The following is a 21398-nucleotide window of genomic DNA, read 5'->3' as shown; positions in this document are numbered from 1 at the left end:
CTGCCACTTGTCCTTGGTAGCTTTAGATTTTTTTAATTTGTTTATGTAACTTTCAAACAGATCGTGTAATTATTTGTATCAGCTTTGTAAATTTTAAGTCTTAAAAGCTCATGATTCATACTACCGGTTCTTGGGTTAAATCGTAAATGTTCAGATAATTCTTCACTATATTTTTCTATAACCTCATTTGATTGCATTGACTATTAGTTGGCTTACCTAACGTATCAAATTAGGTGTCATCACGACTAGTAATTTTTGGATCGTGACAATGTCAGCGCTCGGTGATTGTGCAAGTGAAGTAAGTGGCAAATATGGTTGGTGATGATAGTGGTTGGTGACGGAAGTGATTAGCACTTAGCAATGGTGATTATGTAGTAAAGGCATGTGGTAGAGACGATTTTGTAGTGGAGATAGTTGAAAGTAGTGGTTGTGCAGGGGTAGCTGATAATGAAAGTGGTTATTTAGTGATAGTCGATGACATAAATAATTGGTGGTGTTGCATGTGGATGGAGGGTGGTGTGGCTGGTGATGGAAGTGGTTTTGGTACGATGGTTGTGACTTGTATAGTAGAAGCTGGTAATGATTGTGCGATGATATTAATTTAAACTCTATACAACATTTAAATGAATCAGATCTATTTAGAGAAAATAAGCAATTACAAAAAAAAAAAAATTAAATGTACTTAATGAATTGATCGGTAAGATCTGAATGATTCATATTGAAATTTACATGAGCCGGAAAAAATGGGTAGAAATGACATCAGCTAACCACTACGTCCAATCTTATTTAAATTATATTTAATTTTTAAAATTATTTAAAGTTTAATTAGCTTGACAACTTTAGATTACTCATGCTCTTACGTTTCTAAAGTTAGACTTTGTCGGGCCTAAATTCAGACAATGCATTCAAATTTTGGCTATTCCTTTAAGAGGAATTTACGCAAAACACAACTTATTTAGATATGTTACAATTGCTTTTAGAAAATTACATAAGATACAACTTATTTTAAATTCTACAATTTTTAATATTCATTGTCTCTCTCTTGAGATTCTCTCACTTAAAAGTATCCATATATTTATATATATCTCTGAAGATTCTCTCTAACCTAAAATGTATCTATCCGTATTAATTCTTCCCCAATTTCTCCATTAAAAGAATTCAAGCATATCCCAAACTTCTTATGCTATTATCAATATGTATCTGAAGCATGCTAATAATTAATATAGTAGACAATATATAATATAGTATAAACTAATGTGAAAATGGTATATAAATATACAATATAACATACCTTCATTGTATAATATCACTTTTAGTTGTATAATCCTCTTCTACTTTTATCAATATGTATATGATGCATGCTAATAACTAATATAGTATACAATCTACTATACATTATAAAGTAATGTGAAAATGGTACATAAGCATACAATATAGCATACACTTTTAGTTATCTCAGTGTACATTGAGAAGAAAAATATGATGTATACTGCTAATATATATGGTATACAATATATTATATAATATAAACTTTTATGAAATTGATATATAATATATAATACATCACCTTTTTGGGTAGTTTTATTTGAAGAATATTTCTCGAATTATTTGTTGAGAATGTGTAGAAGGATAATATAAATAAAGGCGATGGAGAATTTTTAGAGACCAAGATGGAGATTGAAATAGAACTAATCTAATGAGTTTATAATGAAAATGTAACAAAATGGAGAATTTGTAGGCATTAATTATGGAATGGGATGAGAAATGGGATAGTTTGCATTCCTTTTTTATAGAGATTCTACCATATTTTAAGATTATACGTAAAAGCCGTACAGTATGAAAACCTAATTGTGGTTGTATATTATGAAATAATTTTTGAATCTCTAAGCAATTATGAAAAATTCCCTTCCTTTAATAGGAATCCTAAAACGGCTATGTGGGCACTTCCCCCACAAATGGTGCCAAAGTTGGGCGTACTGGCTTGGACCTGGTCCAGTCAGGATGGGCCTGTTTTGTAGAGCCACCTAAAGAAAAGAAGTAAAAATTGCGCGGGACGTCCTATTTAATCGCCCCCATTTAACCTATACCCATTTTTTTAAAACTTTTAATTTATACCCACTTTTTAAATAATTTCAGCTCCATTTCTCCTCCTCCTCCTTCTCCTCCTTTATTTTCTTCTTCTTCTTTCTTTCTTTCTTCGTTCTCATCGTCCAATTCATAATCTTTGTTAAAAAAATGACTTTCTTATACCAAACACAGTACACACTCCCATGGTTGGTTCATATCCATTTGCATAATTCATTAATGAAAGGAGTTACACTATCCTATTATAGTAGTTACGCTCTGCTTTAAGGCTAAAAAGTCAAAAACCCAAATACAGTATAGTAGTAACTGCTGAAGCAAAGCATCTGATTCGTAGCTTACTTCAGTGAAAACATAAGAAAAAAGTAAATATAACAAATAGTGCCAATTTGTTATACACTGCTGAAGTTTTTATAATGAACTAATTACTTCAGCTCTTGAGCTGAAGTTAGACAGTTACAAAAAAAAATCTTCAGCTCTTGAACTGAAGCCCCAGTTACAAAGACAAAAACTTCAACTCTCTCAATTACAAAGACAAAAACTTTTGTAAAAAAACAAGATGGAATTAAGGTATTATATTATAGTGCAAATGAGAGAGATTATATTTGGTCATAAGAGAACAAGACGAGAGAATTTAATTGGGGAATTTAACTGAAGTTTAACATCTCAAGAGAATAAAGAGAACCTCTTTATTGTCAACACAACCACGTACATTGGACTGACAGTTCGCACAGTAACACCGAGTACACAGGCACGCAAATAAGGAACCAGGGTGCTCTTCTTATCAGATATCTCAACACTCAATCGCGCATAATCATTTCTTGTCTTAGAGTAACCAAATTTTAGAAAAAGAACATTTCGTCTCGTTCAATTTCGACTAATCCCTATTACTGAAGAGGAAAAGAGTAGACTTCCCTACAAGACTTAGGTAAGGTCTACTGGATTCTTACTTGACATATTTCCTGTCATTTTCAATTCTCTCATCTTGTTCGCTTATGACCAAATAAGATAGAGCTGAAGTTTTTCGGTTACATCCCGGTTAAAACACAAAAACTTCAGCTTTAGAGCTGAAGTTTCCCAGTTACAACACAAAAACTTCAGCTTTAGAGCTAAAGTTCGTCAGTTACAAAACAAAAACTTCAGCTCTAGAGTTGAGCTTCAGGCCCGGCTACTAAAATGCTGAAGTTTTGCGTGATTGCCTTTGCTACTTCAGCCCCGTGTGCTGAAGTTATACGAAGAAGCGGGTACGTTTGCAATTTTTTTTGCAAAGCGGGCACAAGTTAAAATGTGACATAAAAAGCGGGTATAGATGCAAATCCCCCATAAAAGAAGCTACAGTTGAAGGCCTGAACAAAGTAACAAATGGACTTCAATTCTGGCCCAAATCGCAAAACGAAAACCAAATAAAAACAAACGAACACCCTAAAACCCTACTTCTTCTTTTTCGACTCGCATAATTTTTCCAGCTTTAAGGTTTTCTCACATCCGCTGCACAAATGGTAACTATCCAATCTACAAATGCATAAGTTTCCTAGAGCTGAAGTTTCCCGGTTACAACACAGAAACTTCAGCTTAAGCTGGAAATGGTAGCTTAAGCTGAAGTTTCCCAGTTACAACACAAAAACTTCAGCTTTAGAGCTAAAGTTCGCCAGTTACAACACAAAAACTTCAGCTCTAGAGTTGAGCTCCAGGCCCGGCTACTAAAATGTTGAAGTTTTGCGTGATTGCCTTTGCTACTTCAGCCCCGTGTGCTGAAGTTATGCGAAAAAACGGGTACGTTTGCAATTTTTTTTTTTTGCAAAGCGGGAACAAGTTAAAATGTGACATAAAAAGCGGGTATAGATGCAAATCCCCCATAAAAGAAGCTACAGTTGAAGGCCTGAACAAAGTAACAAATGGACTTCAATTCTGGCCCAAATCGCAAAACGAAAACCAAATAAAAACAAACGAACACCCTAGAACCCTACTTCTTTTTCGACTCGCATAATTTTTCCAGCTTTAAGGTTTTCTCACATCAGCTGCACAAATGGTAACTGTCCAATCTACAAATGCATAAACGATCAACTCTTTATTCAACTTTGATTGTGTATATATGTTTAGTTATTATTTTTGTTGAATCGTATTAGGGAAAAGGAACAGGTAGTTTTGGTAAGAGGAGGAACAAGACACACACACTGTGTGTGAGATGTGGTCTTCGTCGCTTCCACATCCAGAAGAGCCGTTGTTCAGCTTGTGCTTACCCTGCTGCTTGTCTCAGAAAATGTATGTTTTGTTTTCATTTTTGAAGCACCCTTTTGATATTGATATTTGCTTGTTGGAACTGGTATTTTATTGAGAGACATTTCAATGTTGGAAATCGATGTATTTCTTTAGTTGATTATGAGCTTGTTTGGTTTGGATTAGAAAAAGGGTAGTGGCTGTTTACATAGTCATCATAAGATAACTGATTGTAATGTCAGTTTTACTGAGCACATAGTCATCATAAGAACTGCATACTTCAACTCTGTTATATGTGGGATTAACTGGTTTGTCTTTCTTTTGGGCACCGCAGGAACCGAGGCTACTCCAAGGAAGAAGGGTGCTGCTGTAGCCTCTTAAAGTTTCTAAATTAGCAGTTCAACTGTTTCGTTTTGATTTTTTGCTTTACATTCCCTGATGAATCGAGTCTTGGATATTCGTACCTCTGAGTATTATCTCTCATTTGTTAGTGTGGAGTGGTTCCTATTTAAGACAGATCCAATGATGATTGCCTTTTGTCCTTTATATAGTAGTTCTTTTACATTCCTAAGCGTAATATTTTGAATGTCTAAGCTCTGGGTTCTTTTCTATCCTCTACCCCCTTCCTTCTTATAAGTTCTCAAACTCCTTTTCCTCCTGATTTTAGGCACCAAGTTGACAATTAATTAGCTTATTTCAGTCCTTAAAAACAGCAAATGCATTCCCCACTATTAGTTGACTTTTAACTTTTCAATCCCACTTAGAAATGTCCCTCTTTTGTTCATTAGTGCCCTATTTATTAATTAGCAGCCCTTATTAATCCCGTTAATCCCCTGTTATTACCCCTTACACTTATTAGCAGCCGGATCAAGACATGGGTCAAATTGACCCAAGGTCAATCAAACAGTGGCTTTCAAACCCCTGGACTGAACCCTCCCTGAACCTCAAATGGTTCAGTCAGATTCTGGAGTCCAAATGACTCAAAGGGTCCAAATGACCAATTCAAGTCCAAACAATTCACTTACTCGAAATCTGATTTAACCATTCTAAAGATTAACTAATTCAAATCTAATATTCTTATCAAAAACAGAAAGCAAATCACACTCAAAAAGGCCCGTAATTTAAAGCTATTTCTAACATTCTGACTATTATTATTCACAAAACTAAAAACTAATTCAAACATAATTCTTACTAAGACCTAGTTCGTATCCCACAATCAAACTTTAATCACAGAATAGAAGATGAAAAGACTTGACAAGATGAAAAAAGAAAAAATGCTGCAAATAACACAATTAATGAAACAAATCCAACAAACAGTTTCGAAATCAAACAATAAACTGAAGATAATTTCTAACAGAAGACTGGTCGAATTTCAATCTGAAATCAACCAGAGAAAAGAAAAAAATGGGGAAAGAGGAACCTCACAATAATATCAAAGGAAAATAAAAAAAATAAAAGGAAACTCACCGGTCAGGCTCTAATTTGGAATCATCATCTTGAGTCAGGTCTCGAAGCCCTTCTTCTTCCTTTTGATTTTTACCGAAATGGGTCTCGATCCTGTGTTCTCAGACGAGAACACATGACCGAGATCCATTTTGTCTTAATCATCGCTCAAACACTGGCTTTAGGGGTTTTTGTCAAAAATCAAGTCTAATCTCTGATTTGAGATTCGACGAGTTTCAAGGGGTTTTGAGGGAAGCTAGGTAGGGATTTGGGGAGATGAGGCCCCAGTGGTCATCTGGTGTTAATTTTGGACCAAAGGGAGGTGGCGCCGCCACCGGAGAATATGAGGGCGGCGCTAGGGTTCGTCGTTTCGATTCAACATTCGACGAGTTCTACGACGATTCGACGGAAGGGGAGTTTGGATTTGGGAAGAGGAGGTCGAGGCGGTTCTGTGGTGTTAAGGTGGGGTGGTTTGGGAGTTGCCCACCGCCGTGAGGCGATTCCCGGCAGGCGACGGACGGTGGTGTGAGGTGGTGCATGTGTTTGGTATCTGAACCCAAGAGAGACGAGTGGGGGGGGGGGTCTGAGGGGGGCTGGGTCGTTGGAACGAATATATACTGGGGTGGGGATTTAATCCAACCCGTTGGATCAACCGGTCATTTTGGCCGGTTGGGGACTGGGTCGGTCCGGGAAAATGGGTCGTGGCCGGATCGGGTGAGGTTGGGATGTTTGGGACCGTTGGATCAAGTTGATGTTAACGGTTCCGATTAATTGGTATTGAAACGACGAAGTATTCTCTCTATACTACGTCGTTTTGATGGTCTCAGAGATGGGTGGTTTGGACCGGGTACAAGGGCGGGTTTGGGCTGGTTTCAACCGGGTTTGGAGTGTTTTGGTTTGGGCCTTGAATTAAAATTGTTTTTTGGCCCAATCTGATTCCCTCTTAATTATTTTCTCTCTTTTCTTTTCTTTTCTTTATTTTACTCCTAAATTAATTTCAAAATTTAAACCAAAAATCCTAACTCAAATTATAAAACCAAAATTGACTTAAAATACTAATCCACTTTAAATAATATTTACCACACGTAATTAAACACTAAAAATAAAACAATCACACGATTTGACATTAAACACTGAAAAATGCAAAATACATATTTTTTATGATTTACATTCTTTTGTAAGACAATTAATTATTGATTAATTACAAATGTCTATTTAAATCCTAAATATAATTGCAACGTATTTTTGTATTTTTTATTAATTTAACCAACAAAACACAAATGCAAACAATTACTAAAAATATCACGAAATATTCACAAAATTGCACACAATAAAACAAACATTTTTGTTTTGATTTTGTGGGAGTAATTCCCGTGACACAAAAATCACGTGCTCACACTAAGTACTTGGTAATAGGAAAGATTCAAAGAAGCACGTTGACTTTAGAGGTTTTATCCTGATGAATAAACTCGTTTTGATTTCAATAATTTATTCTCTTATTTTAATATTTGAAATTTTATCTTCCTCTTATAATTTCATGTTTAAATTCACTGCATACCACGATATAAAGTATTATAGTCATACCTCAGAAATTTTGCAAAGTACAAGCTACATTGATCTCTCCCCAAGTATCAATGTATCATATCTACAAGTAGTTTACTTAATAAACTCAATAGTATTTGTTTGGTATTCCTGCTATTATCAAAAACTTATTTTCTTTAATCCTTTGATGCTATTAGATTACGTCTTTCTATTTGTTAACAAGAGATATATTTTTCTAATGCGACTTAATTTTTCTTGAATACTTTTGTCTTTTCTATTTTTAATTGCTTATATTTTTTATTTGTTTTTTTATGTGGTTTGGTATTTAGTGGCCGAGTAACACTCAAATGAATGAAAGTTTTGGAAAATTAATGCGCAAATAGGGAAAAATATTTCTTTTATATATATAAGCTTTTGATTTTCATCTACCTTTTCAAGTTTGAAATTTTTGTGAAACACAATTTATAATATAATATGTATGTAACATTTTAACAAAATACATATTTATTGAGATAAGGTACACTAAGACTGGTTGACAAAAAAAGTAGCAGATCGTTACCTAAAACGTGAAATTTTAGGTGAAGTATTGTGAACCATGCTTATTCCATAAGGGCCTATAGGCTACAAAAGGTGAATGGGGCTGAGTCAGTTGGAATTATTGGGCCGAGTAAAATATTGGAATGGTTAAAAGGACTAGCACTACGATCGAACAGGATTATGCCTATTCTTGAAAAAGAAAAATGTCTGCTCCTCTCATCTCCTTGCTCTGTGTCTAAGTTCTCATCTCCCTTCTTCTATGTTGTATTTCTGTCCTCTCATCCCTCTTTGTTATCTCTCAATTATCTTTTACTGTTTCATTGTAATTTCTAGTATTTTTAAGTCCGTTCAGTGAATGTTTGGTTGTTATCGGTTTGTTACATGAAGGTACTTATGGTGTTGTCTTCAAGGCCATTGATACTAAGGTAGTTCTTATTATAACACTTGTGTATTTTTCTCTGTTTTTCATTTTTGCAGTATTTGATTTTGAAGATTTTCTAGGGTTTTGTGTAATTCATGTTTTGATTGTTAATTATATGAACCGTTGATGTTTAATCCTTGAAATTTAACCCTCTTTGATGTTGACTGATTGAAAGCTCTATAGATTTTTGAATTAAAATAGAAAAAGCTGTTAGTGCTAGCTCGTGGGTGTGATTGTGCTTTTCATTTTCTGTCTTTGGTTTCAATAATTCTAGAATTTGTACCATTGGGTACCTGCTACCTCCCACCACCCATCAGTATAGATATGGGCAACTCTGTCCACCAAAGTTTAGGCAGATGGAAGAAATTACCTAAACTTCTAGTGTTTTTTTTGTCTCGACTGTGATTTGAACCTGGATTCCAAGGTTTGCACCTACTACATTGAGCACTAGGCGACACCCTTGGGTGCGGAAGGAATTCTGTAATATAAAGCCATGTTTGTTGTTTCTATCTCCAATCTTCACACATAGCTAGTCCCGAGTGTGGAAATGAGTCTTAAGTCCTGTCCCCATGAAGGAGGAGGGTTGTTGTAGGTTGACGTTCAGCATAAATTACTCAAGCTATTAAACCTCAAATAGTTTAGGATTAATCATAGCTTATTGATTGTTCTTTTGTTGATGTCTATGAATTATGGAATTTGTTTTCATTTAAATTTTATCGTGCAAAGTTGAATGTAAAATTGAGCACCCCAAAAAATAAAAGATGTTAGTGCTAGTCTTAGATGGATACTGGTGGTTTTGGAGCTCACTTTGTACCTAATCGCGACAAGGCATAACCTCTAAGCTATATTGATTAGTGTGAGATTTTGAGAACCTCTAGTTTAAGAGAGTTGTCAATTTGCCTTAATAGACAAATTAATTAGAAGTATTGGGATGAAATGGGCTTGAATAAGGCGGAATGGATATAAAGGACTCAATATAGTTGACCCCAGATGGTTTTGGATTGAGGCTTAGTTAATTAGCTGATTAAACATTTGGTTTCATTTTGTCTCTTGAAATAATGATTTATTTGATGTATGCTTTAATTTCATTTTCTGCAGAGTGGCCAGACTGTTGCTATCAAGAAAATTCGTCTTGGGAAACAGAAAGAAGGGGTGAATTTCACTGCCCTTAGGGAAATAAAATTATTGAAAGAGCTGAAGGATCCTCGCGTCATTGAATTGATTGATGCCTTCCCTCACAAAGGAAACTTGCATCTTGTGTTTGAAGTCATGGAAACGGATCTTGCGGCTGTGATTCGTGATAGGAATATCTTCCTCTCACCTGCGGATATAAAATCTTATATCCAGATGACATTGAAAGGACTTGCTTTTTGTCACAAGAAATATGTCTTGCATAGGTATGCGTTTATATATTCTCGCTTTCACTAGATTCTAACTTGTGTTCAGCTTCCTTAAATTTTTGTTGTTTCTTCCTGACAGAGATATGAAACCAAATTGATTGGACCTAATGGGCAGCTTAAACTTGCTAACTTTGGATTAGCACGTCTATTTGGTAGCCTGATAGAAGATTCACTCACCAGGTATAACTCTTGGAGCATGTATCCTGTCAGAAGTTACTTTTTATCTTGCTACTTCACTGCAGTTTTTTTAATTTGTCATCATATTATGGCTCTCCTCGTGGAAATTCATGACATGACTTCATCAAACCTAAAAATAACCTGGAATGATCCCACTCACCAATATTGCCTTTGATATTTTCATTATAGAATTGGATTTATCGGTTTCTCCCACTTGTCTAAACAAATATGGAGGTATCTGTTTTGAAAATCGGACTTTCTTTGGAGGATTTCTTCTTTACCAAAGTTTTTTATGTTCTTTTACCATAATGCGTAATGGAAAAAATGAGATGTGATCTGATACTGCACCTTTCTATATCTAAGATGATCAAACTTGACGTGGTTACTCCTATCTTTTTATATAGTTAGTGTTGAACAATACATAATTTCTTTACTGTTCAATGAAATTTGTAGGTACTTTATTTAGTCTATACATTTCATTCCACAGTAATAAAGAATGTTTGTGCAAATTACTAATGGTATGACCTTGTTTTTGGAGAATTAAGAATTGTCCTACAACAAATTTTGAGCAGCAGTACAAATTTGACCAAGATATTGTCAAGTTAGTGCATATGTAGCAGTAGAATCCTGACTCATTTGCCCCCTGTCTCTACTTCTGTTAATGTTACTGTAAAGAGCACTTACATTTTAATCTGGTGGATACTATTAGGTCTTTTCCCGGTGGTACAGAGCACTAGAGTTATTGTTTGGTGCAAAGCAGTATGGACCTGGAGTAGATGTTTGGGCCGCTGCATGTATCTTTGCTGAGCTCCTCCTGCGTCGACCTTTTCTGCAGGTGAATGTCCATAGTCATGGCAATCCCTCCCACAAATTATCCTCGTCCTTTTATATGAAATTGGTCGATGCAATCATGAGTTTCCATGACTCAAGCTACCTAGTTTATTTGATGTTTTGTATAGTACTATGTAGGAAATGCTCTTCTCAGGAAGAGTTTCTCATGTTAACTCCTGAACGTGGGCTGTCTTGTTTTCTCAATAATATAGCCTTTGTTAATAACTTTCTCCATTTCAGAGAGAAACACTTTTTTTATATGCATCTTTTACTGTTAGACGTGTATATATTTTCTTCTTCATCTTCAATAAGCTGTAAACCAATTGTCCCTTGTAGCTTTCTAGAGAGCTTCACATGCAGTTGGACGGTTGACAATGAAGCCATAGTTAAAAAGCAAATTACTTATAGGAACTAGACTGAGCTTTTTTTCGTTGTTCCTATGGTGATCCCTTTTGTGCGATAAGTTCCTTCCAATATCCCAATAATTGTTTGAACTTTTTTTTGATGAAGTAAATTAGATTCATTAAAGGGCATCAAGAAGATGCAACGAGTACAAAAGAGATCGGATGATTAGCTCCAGTACAAAAGCCTATGCTACTACATTAGGGTCCATAGGAGTGGCAAACGGGTGGGTCGGGTCGGATATGATTCCGGTCGAAAACGGGTAATGGGAAAACGGACAAATTATCCGACCTAACTCATATTTAATATGGATAAAAAACGGGTTAACCAGGGATAATATGGGTAACCATATTATCCATGACTTCTTAAATATGATAACTTTTTGGAGAATTCCTAGTCTCCCAAACTTGAGTAACCCCTAATTTGAGGCTACCTTTACTATTCCTATCTGCCTGTTGTTACTTCAACCAATAATTTGTTCTCTAATCTGCGCCTATATTAGGAAAACAATGATATTGATCAGCTGGGAAAGATTTTTGCGGCTTTTGGGACCCCAAAGCCTTCGCAGTGGGCTGATATGGTCTACTTGCCTGATTATGTGGAGTACCAATATGTCCCTGGTCAGCCACTCAAAACATTGTTTCCAACGGCTACTGAGGATGCTTTAGATCTTCTGTCAAAGATGTTCTCATACGACCCAAAAGCTAGAATATCAGCTGTCACACCTCTTTTTTGCCACACAACCCTATTATGAGGTTGAGTTAGAAGAGTTTTTCCAATTGAAGTGACGTTTTGAAAAGGGATTATTTATTATTTAGAGTCGCCACTTGGAATTGAGTTTTGGTGTTCCAAGTCACCTTTTATTTGAATCCCCTTTCAAAAGGAAGGTTTGACTCTTAATTTATGGTCTACGAAAATAGAAGACTGAGTAAGAAATTCTGTTGACAGAGGGGAAGGTGTAAGGCACCCCTCGAGTCCGTGGTTCTAGCACGGTCGCTTTATTGACTAATATTCGGCTTAAATCAATTCTTGACTATCCTTGTATTTTATTGATTATGGATGGTCTATTGTCGCTTAATTAATTTATTATATTTTATTAATGTGTTCACCTAGATGCGGTACACATACAAGGCATTTCTTTGAATTAACTATTAAACCAAGGTACGGAATGTACACATGATTATAACATAATTATTTTAAAGTTAAAGACATCGAGACGCGAGAATGCGCATATGACCCTTTGATTACTTAAGCATATCAATCCAAGGTTCGGGTATGAACATCATGGGCTAGTATTTTAAAGTACATCTAAAAAAAATTCTAGCATTTTTAGAGTATTCTATTTATTTATCTATTTTATTATTGTTATTTTTTAACTATTATAATAAATCTTAAGGTTTTAAAGTAAAATATAACTAAGAGATAACCATTAGCCTAGAAGATAGAACCAAATTAACGAAGCTTTCTATTGATGCGTTATAATTTAAACAAACCTACATAATATCATTATCTGGAGACATTTATACAACAAAGAAAAAAAATATGCAAATTCCAACCATATTTATCAATAGAACTTAATATAAAATAATAATCTTAATTAACTATCATATTGTTCTGTGTGACTAACTTGCCGTAATTTGATATACACATCTATATGAACATGAATTTGATTTAACTATTAAAGAACCAAAATTTCAGCAACTCAAATAATAAACTACCACATTTTCCAACAAAATTTTGTCAATCTCGTTATTTCATACCAAAAATATAAATAAAACTTCTAAGAAAAATAAACAAAACTATAACGACGTAAAAAAAAAAAATCTTTAGGCACTCATTCTAATTAAAACTGAAAGAAAAAGAAAGAATAAAAAGAACTCGTCTTAGTTATTATTTTACTAAAGTCGCAAACAATCATACATTAGATCGAACAAAAATTTCAATTGTCATGGGATTCTAAAATTAAAGATTAAAATAAACTCATCTAAAAATCTAGTAATTATCATAGAAGTCGTCCTCTTTTAAACGATTTTCTTTCAAACTTCATACTAAACAATATTGAGAATGCATAAATCGAATATGATTAAAACTTCTCAAATTCTTAAACATAAAAATGACGCAAAAGATATCAGCAAACATATCTAACCATGTATGAGCCAAATATTAAAGAGACGGAGATGAACCTTTTTCTGGAGATTTCAACAAAATCACGGCTACAATCTACTGATTTCCAAAGCTAGCAATACTAACTTTTTTAGAACCACGAACACAGAATCGCGAACGAAAAATTTTGAACTCTGGCTTCGAACTAAATAACTTAACTAAACAGTTTTTCCAAGTGAATATTTACTCTAAAAGAACATTGCTCTTTTCTCTTAGTTGCTGAAATTTTTTATAATCAGATCTTCCTCTCAATTTTCACGTTCTTTTCCTTTTAAAATAGCAGTAAAGGTCTTTTTCTTTTCTCTTTGCCTCCTTCCCAGATTCTCTCTTTTTGCTGATTTTTTTTGTACTCAATTCCTTTCTTCTTCTTTTTTTTTTGCTTCTTTTTGTTTTACGTTTTTCTTCTTCCCCCTTCTAAGAGTGTCCTCATATATATAGATGTGTGGAGGGAGTTGGAGTGGGAGAATGGGGTTGAGAAGATTATGGTGAGTAGTTAGGATAATCTTTTTTTAAATCTTTCAAGATTTATCCCTTTTTTTTGTTATATTATTTATTTTTCGTTTTATTTATTTATTTTGCTTTGCTTTTCGTTAATTTGCTGAGTTAATTTTTTTATTTATTTTGTTTTTTTGTTTAATAACTTTTACTTATTCTTTATTAATGAAGAAATTAGAAAGTAAAATGCATAGTTAAAAATATTAGTTAGCTACCTTATACTTAAATATNGATTTTTTTGATGGAATAATTGTTTGAACTTTTGTCATACTTTACGTACTACCTTTTACATTCCTATCTACCTGTTGTACTTCAACCATAATTGTTCTGTAATCTGCACCTATATTAGGGAAACAGTGATATTGATCAGCTGGGAAAGATTTTTGCGGCTTTTGGGACCCCAAAGCCTTCGCAGTGGGCTGATATGGTCTACTTGCCTGATTATGTGGAGTACCAATATGTCCCTGGACAGCCACTCAAAACATTGTTTCCAACGGCTACTGAGGATGCTTTAGATCTTCTGTCAAAGATGTTCTCATACGACCCAAAAGCTAGAATATCAGCACAGCAAGCATTGGAGCATAGGTATGTTTCTTCTTTATCTTGTTTAGTCTGCGGACTTGCAGTTGATGTGGGTGCTGAACTTTCCCTTTTCATTAGGTACTTCTCATCAGGACCTCTACCTACGGAACCAGCTCTGCTTCCAAGACCTCCCCCTAAGCGGGAATCCGCAAACCCTAGGGTTTCAGATTTCAATCCACATGATGGTCCTGTAGTATTGTCTCCACCAAGAAAGTCAAGGAGAGTGATGCCACAGCGTGAAGGATTTGAGGCAAATATGCGTCCATAGAAGATGGATGACCATGGACATGCCGGTGAGACGAGTGAACATGTCACTGGATTTCTCAGTCTTTGGGATGAGACCACCTACTAGACCGATCATTAACAGGTATAGCTGATGATATGCTTTGCAATATCTTTTACTAACCATTTAGGTGTTCTTGATCTCATTTTGGTAATTTACTGTTGGTGTCATCCTTTTGGTCTAAAATGGGGGTTTTTATGGGGTGGGAGGAGTAGAGCACTGACATGGTTATGCACCAAAGACGATCATCCATTGCCTATGAACTCACACACTGGTGGGGCTCAAGTAATAAAGCTTTATAGATTCTCAACTTGTTATTATACAATTTCTTTTTTTTAACCCTCAAGGGTTGGCCTGGTCGCAAATATATCAAGATTTTGGATGTGGCAAGTTATCATTTAGTCAATATTCACTGTATGGACCTGTAACTACGTACTTTGATGTGGTATCATTATAAATCTCTTGAACTTGTTTTCACCTGCAGTGACATTTAAAGAGGAAATTAGATCTTGAATTCCAACCCGAAGAGGAATAACATATCTGTCTTGAGTTTTTCGTTAATCTGGATGAGGGTTGCTATATTGCTAAAAAGGTGCGTAATAATTTACCACTTGAGTATCATTCGTTCTTATATCCAGATTGATCTCAGGTTTAGGTGCTTACCCGTTTATCACGTCATGTGCACTACTTCCATAATTTTGCCATTTTGGGGAACAAAGGAGAAGAATCCTTATCAACATCGGGTACACTAGTGCATCAAATACCCCATCTTTTTTTGGGTTTTGGGTGAAAGTCGCCATTCACCAATATAACGAATGATCTTGCAGAGTATATTGAAGCAGGTTAATAATGTTTGCCTAATTCATTCTTTATCGTCGAGAGGATGTAATTGTTATGCGGGTATACCAATTCTAGCATTACTTCTTAACTCAAATTTAAGATGTTGTTTGTAGAATGACATAATTGATATCTGTTAATTTGTTCGATAATATATCTAACTTGACAAATGTGAGTTTGTGACTCAATGTATTGCTTTCTTGGAGTTGCTGGGTTTTAACTTAGTGAATGTTTTGTCTGTTCATACAAATCATGATATTCTCATCTCTGCCATAGCTGCATAGCATTGCACGTTGGTCACATTTTGGTAGATGTTGATGATACATTAAGTGGCAAATGTATTATGTTAGCCATTTTTGCAACTATTCCCTTCTATTCCAAATATTAGTAATATATTGATACTAGTAAACTGACCGCGCGCGATTGTGAAAAATACCAACTTCTTTTCAAAATTACTAAGTAAAAACTTTAGTAGTATTTATAAAGAAAATTAAACTATTTTCACGTTTGTTGTATAAAAAATGTCTATATATAGTTAAGTAAATGGTACAAAACTTTTTCATTATCATAGAACCATGTATTGTTCATCATGTATTGTTTTGTTTGTATTGTTAATATTATTTTGATATAATTCAGTGCAACTACGTAATGCCAGGGCCACTTCAATCTTCTTGTTTTTCTAATATGTCGAAATTCAGCTTGATGATCTTCTTGTTTTTTGATATTTCAACAACACAGTTTACAGTTGAATATACGTTTCATTAGTTGTGTTGCAAATACTTCACATCTAATTAAAAGTCCCTGCCTTATTTTTTTTTTTTTAAAAAAAAACACTATATCACATCCCCCTTTGTTTATATTATCAATACATGTCAAGAAGTTGTTTCAAACAAAAACAATATATCTTCCGTAGAATATATATCTAGTGGAACTTCCCATATTGAGATTGTTAATTTAAGAGAAACAGAAAATTTGAGGGGGCTTAGCAAGAGATGATATAACGACATTTTGGTGTTTATTTGTATGACCTTATCAGCTTATCTTTAGAGATGTCATACAAAAAATCAAGCATGACAACTATAAAAAAAGGCAAATCATTTCGGTAATGTTGCACCAAATAAATAAATTAAATTAATGTTAACCTAATTTGAGTGGCAAGGAAGAAATGAATATTTACATAAAACTAAAGGCACAACGATAGGGCCTAGGGAGATTAACCACCGAAGAAAGGAAATTTACCCCAAAAAACACAAAAAATCAAAATATTAAACAATAACACACTAAAATGAAAAAGGAAGCGTCATTACCCTTCACTGCCCTTTCTTCTTACTTTTTGTTTGAAAATAATAATATGCAAATAGTTTCATTCACATGAATCTGCATTTAAAAGCATAAAAAGACACAGAAGTCATGTCAGGAAAAGAAATAAGAAAACTTCCAAAAAATAAATAAAATAAAAGGGTTACTTGTCCGATATAGGACAAAAAGAAGGAAAAAATTATGTCCTCGTTTTTCTAGTTGAGTTCTTCAAAGAACAAAAGAGTAGAAAGGTCATTTATTACAGGTAGCTGTTTTCTTATAATAAAAATAATATCATACAAGATAGGCATAAAAGTTTTTACAGAGAGCAATTAAAGGTGAAGTGGTGGAATGAAACCGGTGAGAGAGGGTCAATACCAATGAAAAATGGCTTGAAGATATGTGTGATTGTTGAGAGAAATGGCTCTCATATATGTAACTTAACTACAGTTAGTATGTTAGTTAGATACTCAACCATAGCAAGTAGTTAGAGTGAGTTGGAGTTAGTAGAATGTATATATATACTACCTTAGCCTAGAATCAATGTAACAGTGCATATACTTTCTTCTCTGAAATGAAGTAACCGTCTGCTTCTTCACTCTTCTTCTCATTACTCCTTCCTTCCTTCCGATTCAACAACTGCCATAGCTGAACTCTTAACATGGTATCAGAGCTCGGTTAATCGAGTTGAATTTGGACGTGACGAATCAAATTGAATCAATCTCTATAGCAGATCTGTTCAATTGAGCTAAGTCTTGATCTGCATGTCATCCTTTGCGAGCTAATGGTTTGAGATCTGTTCGATTAAGCCTCAATCCTTGATAATCGATTGCATCTGTTCATAGATTTCTAGGATAAGCTCACTTCAAACGTCTGCAACAATGCCGGCTACTGAAGAAATTGTTGAAAATCGAGCTATAAACCAGTAGATCAAGTTGATCATCATCATCCTCTATACATTCATCCATCTGATACACAAGGTTCAGTTCTAATCTCTATTCAGCTACTATGATCTGAAAATTACTCGGTTTGGAGTAGATCATTGAAAATAATTCTTCATGGTAAAAACAAATTAGGTTTTGTTCTAGGCACTTGCAAAAAAAGTAACTATGATGTCAGTCTTCATGATCTGTGGGATAGGTGTAATGCAATAGTGCTGGCTTGGATTATGAATACAGTAGCACCTAATTTGATTAGTAGTGTTATCTATGCCTCTCATGCCTATACGGTTTGGGAAGATCTTAGAGAACGATTTGATAAAGTAAATGCATCTAGAGCTGCCTATCTACATAAGGAAATTGCTACCCTAACACAAGGAGTGTCATCTGTGTCAGTGTATTTCTCTCGTTTGAGAAAACTCTGGGATGAATATGAAACCCTCACTCCACTACCTTCTTGTGGCTGCCCTGAGTCTAAGAAACATGTAGAACACTATCAACTTCAAAAGCTCTATCAGTTTCTAACAGGACTAAATGACTCCTATGAGAATGCTAAAAATTAGGTGCTTATGACTAGACCCTTACCAAATCTGAATCAAGCCTACTCCATGATAATCAATGTTGAAAGTCAAAGGATTAGTGGAAAAGGTATAAATAGTGCTAATGACAACAGTGAAGCTACTGCTATGATGAGTAACAGAGCTCATGCTGGTGGTCATAATGGAGGATATCATAATGCTGGAGGCTACACCAACACCAATACTAACTACTCTGGAGGTTACAAACCTAGGAATTCCTTTAACAAGCAACCAGTTCAATGTGACTACTGTAAGGGTAGAGGTCATACAAGGGAAGTCTGCTTCAAACTTCATGGATATCCTAGTGATTTCAAGAACAAGAGTAGAGGAGGATCGTTTAATGCCCAGGCAAACAATGTGAATAGTAGTTTGGATCCCATGGAGAATAACTACAGAAGTGTATCTTCAGAGGTACAAGGTTCTCAAGTCAACTATCCTGCTCCTGCTCAGTTTTTCACTCCAGCACAATATCAGCAAATTTACAGATGCTGAACAAGGGTAAAGAGGTTGAACCTGTTGCCAACTCAGCTACTTCAGAGACAACAGGTATTTTACATGCCTTTATGTCAACCTTGGTGGATCATAATTGGATAGTAGACACAGGAGCTTCTAATCACATGGTGCATAGTTTGAATTTGTTGGACTCTTATGAAGAAGTGTCAGAGAAGGATAAAAATAAGGTTCAATTACCTACTGGTGAACAGGCCTCTATTACACACACTAGAATCTGTTCTTTCTTCAGGAATAAGAAAATAAAGAACATTCTTCACATTCCAGACTTCAAGTATAACTTACTGTCAGTGTCTAAGATCACAAAAGAGTTAAGATCCTTAGTGGCATTCTTTCCTGACTTTTGTGTCTTTCAGGAACTCTTCAATGGAAAGGTTCTGGGGATTGGTAGAGAGGAGCTTGGACTCTACATCCTCAAGGCTGCAGACAGACAGGTTCCTGATCATCATACATCACCAAGTGCAAATATTACTGTTAGTGCAAATAAGACTGGTAGTCTAAATAATGTTAGTTCATGTACTGATTCTTCCTTGTGGCATAGAAGATTAGGACATGCTCCCCTAAAGGTCTTACAGAAATTACATAACCTTGAAGGTCTACTTAGAACTGAACATCACCACTGCACTGTATGCCCTATTGCAAAGCAACCAAGACTACCTTTTCCATCTAGTACTTCCTGCTCTACATCTAGTTTTGATCTTGTTCATGCAGATGTGTGGGATCCATATAGATCACCCACTCATGATGGTAAGAGATACTTCTTAACATTGGTGGATGATTTCTCTAAATATATATGGATTCTTTTTTTTGACTACTAAGGCAGATACAATAGTAGTTTTAAAGAATTTTCTAACTATGGTGGAAAATCAGTTCAAAACTGCAGTCAAGTGCCATAGAACTGACAATGGGACTGAATTTGTGAATGATCAAGTTCAACATCTGTTGCAAAGTCTGGGAATCCTTCATCAGAGCTCTTGTGTATATACACCCCAACAAAATGGGGTGGTTGAGAGAAGGCACAGAAGCATTTTGGATATGGCTCGAGCTCTCAGATTTCAAGCCTATATGCCATTAAGGTTTTGGGGAGAATGTGTGTCTACTGCAGTGTATCTTCTGAATAGGTTACCCATTGGACCTCTTCAAGGAAAGTCTCCTTTTGAAGTGCTATTTCAGCAGATTCCCTCTCTACATCATCTCAGAGTGTTTGGAAGCTTATGTTATGCCTCAAAAGTGCAAAAGGTTGATAAGTTCAGCCCCAGGCAATTCCAGCAGTTCATATGGGGTATTCAACTTCTCAAAAGGGGTATCTTCTCTATGATTTACACTCCAAAGGGTTCTTTGTGAGTAGGGATACTGTTTTCAAAGAAGATATATTTCCATTTAAGCATATGCACCTTGGAAACTCTCCATTGTTTCATGTACTAGAATTCACAGACCTCTCACCTGAACAGCATACCACTACTATTCATCCCATAAATTCACCTATTTCTCTCATTCCTGTTTCATCTCCTACTTCTTCTATTCCTTTTCCATCTCCTTCTTCCAGTACAATTCACTCTGACACTTCTGAGCCTCCTCTCACTACACCTGCTCCCTCTTCCCCGATCTCTACTGAAGGTCTCAGAAGATCATCTAGACCCTCAAACCCTCCTATATGGCTAACAGATTACGTAGTTCAATCAAAAAACTCCACCTGCTCCTATCCTATCTCACACCATGTCTCCTACAATCACCTATCTTCAGAGTACAGGGCTTCCCTTGCTGCCTACTCAGCCATTGTTGAGCCTAGCACCTTCAAAGAGGCTAGTGTTGATCCCAAGTGGGTTGAAGCCATGCAGGCTGAAATTTCAGCTTTACAAGACAACAACACCTGGTCCTTAGTTGATTTGCCACAAGGAAAGGTTCCTATTGGATGTAAGTGGGTCTTCAAAGTCAAGTGTCACACCTCCTTTTTTTTACACACCTACCCCGAAGGATAATGTATAAAGGAGTTTTTCCATTTAAAGTGACATTATTCGAAATGGGATTATTTATTTATTTTTAGAGTCGCCACTCGGGAAAGGATGGGCTTTTGGTGTCCCGAGTCACCGGTTTAATTTAAATCCCAAATCGAGGAAAAATTTCGACTTCCCAATTGGAGTCTGCGAACCAGAAATTCTGTGTAAGGAATTCTGTTGACCCGAGGGAAGGTGTTAGGCACCCCCGGATCCCGTGGTTCTAGCACGGTCGCTTAAATTATCATAAATGGCTAAAATCTGGTTTTTATACATATTTAAACCTATAGTGCAATTTTAAGATTGTTTACCACTTTTAGTTTATTTTGTTTTTACGAAAGTGAACGCCGTTTAAGAGCGTGTTTTTGGATCACGTCACATGAAATGCACCCGGATCCTAAACACCTCTTATTCAGCGTTTTGGGATTTGGATTTGGGTTGCATGAAATGCGCACCCGAGTTTAGGAAAGTAACATTATTAAAAAAACACTAGCCTAAAGTGGCTAGCGCCTTATAACTTTGCAGGAAGCCGCAAAAATTCGCTAAATGGCATGTCCCGAATTTCAAAATATTTTAATTAAGCATTTAATGAGGGCCCCGTAAATTTATAGCATTTTGTTCGGCGTAGGCGCATCTCACTTTATATTTAGAGGTCCAACTAAAGGAA

The 21398-nt window shown here is 35.4% G+C and overlaps 1 long non-coding RNA gene and 1 pseudogene across 2 annotated transcripts; both read left to right on the top strand.

Annotated features, from left to right (window-relative positions):
* Positions 1-3328: 3328 nt before the first annotated feature.
* LOC109213855 lies at positions 3329-4863 on the top strand. Of its 2 annotated transcripts, none has more exons than XR_002066078.1 (2): positions 3329-3581; positions 4209-4863. It is a non-coding gene; the product is annotated as an uncharacterized LOC109213855 (long non-coding RNA). The 2 variants fall into 2 exon arrangements; XR_002066079.1 differs by lacking the exon at positions 3329-3581 and adding an exon at positions 3866-4111.
* A 1155-nt stretch (positions 4864-6018) lies between these two features.
* LOC109213852 lies at positions 6019-18212 on the top strand (annotated as a pseudogene).
* The last annotated feature ends 3186 nt before the right edge of the window (positions 18213-21398 follow it).

Source organism: Nicotiana attenuata, unplaced genomic scaffold (assembly GCF_001879085.1).
Source record: "Nicotiana attenuata strain UT unplaced genomic scaffold, NIATTr2, whole genome shotgun sequence".
Classification (NCBI taxonomy): Eukaryota; Viridiplantae; Streptophyta; class Magnoliopsida; order Solanales; family Solanaceae; genus Nicotiana; species Nicotiana attenuata.
This window is presented reverse-complemented; position numbering and strand designations above follow the sequence as displayed.